Genomic DNA, 1,250 nt, shown 5'->3' with positions numbered 1-1,250 from the left:
TTGGTTATGGAGTTTGGTGAGGATATGTTGAGCGTGATTATTGGGGAGAATTATTTTGTTATGTAGATGAAATTATTTATTTTGTTGGGTTGCTTTAAGCTTAACTAGGGTACGTCTTTCTTCCTCTGCGTAAGGGGGTGCCTCGGTAGACATTGTAAGGAGGGTGAAAGAGATATGGGCCTGTTTTTTTTGCCTCAGTGTCTGCTTTGTGATTTCCCTGAGCTATGAGATCTGTCCTGACTTGATGCCCCTTACAGTGGATAATCGCTGCTTTTGTTGGGAGCTGAGCCGCTTGAAAAAGTTTGAGAATGAGATGTTTGTTGATGATGGAACAGTGTTTAGAGGTGAGATATTTTCTTTTTTTTTTTTTTAATTGATATGTGTGAATGTATGATATGATAGGTATATTTGGAGTTAGTATATATATTGACCTGACGATTTTTTGCAAGGGCCAAGGCCCACATTAAGGCAATAAGTTCTGCCTGTTGGGAAGAGGTAGCGGAGGGCAAGTGTCCCGACTCAATGACAGAGGCAAGGGTAGTGATGGCATATTCTGCTCTCTGGGCTGACCTTGTAGGAGCTTTCATTTATAAAGCAGGATTTTGCCTGGAGTAGAGGGGTGTCTTGTATGTTGGGGAAGGGGTATAAAAAGGAGGAGAGATGTTGAGTGCAGTTATGGGTATGGGAGCAGGGGAGGGGAAATAATGAGGCACGGTTGAGGGGGAGAACAGATTTATGTAGGGAGATTTAAGGATTTTGAAGCATTTGGGCATGTAAGAACTGAATTCAGGATGGGGAGGTTGCAGCGATGGCCTGCTGGGTTAGTGGGCTGGAAATAGCATGAGAGGAGTGGACTGTTACCTGGGCAAAGGGAACTAACTTAAGGGTTTTTTGACTGAGAATTGCTGCCGCTGCTAAGGCGTGGAGGCAGGCTAGCCACCCTAGGAAGGGGGAATCAAGTGGTTTGGAAAAGTAGGCTATAACCCGTTGGTCTGGTCTATATTGCTGTGCTAATAGCTCAAGAGCAAAGCCATCTCTTGTGTCGGTGTATAGGAGGAAAGTTTTATTTGGGTTTGGAAGGGATTTTAAATTAGGTATTTAAGTTTTGAAAAAATTGGCGAAGCCAAAAAATGATAGGAGTTTTTGTTTAGTATGGGGAGGGGAAAGGTAGTTATTAGGTTGTGTCTTTTTGGAGTCAGGTGTTTATAAGTGGGGGTGATGGAGAGTTCGAGATATGTGACCTGAGTTTG

Source organism: Furipterus horrens, unplaced genomic scaffold, assembly GCF_987537825.1.
Source record: "Furipterus horrens unplaced genomic scaffold, mFurHor1.1.pri manual_scaffold_6, whole genome shotgun sequence".
NCBI lineage: Eukaryota > Metazoa > Chordata > Mammalia > Chiroptera > Furipteridae > Furipterus > Furipterus horrens.
The sequence above is the reverse complement of the archived record's forward strand: the minus strand, read 5'-3'. Positions refer to the sequence as shown.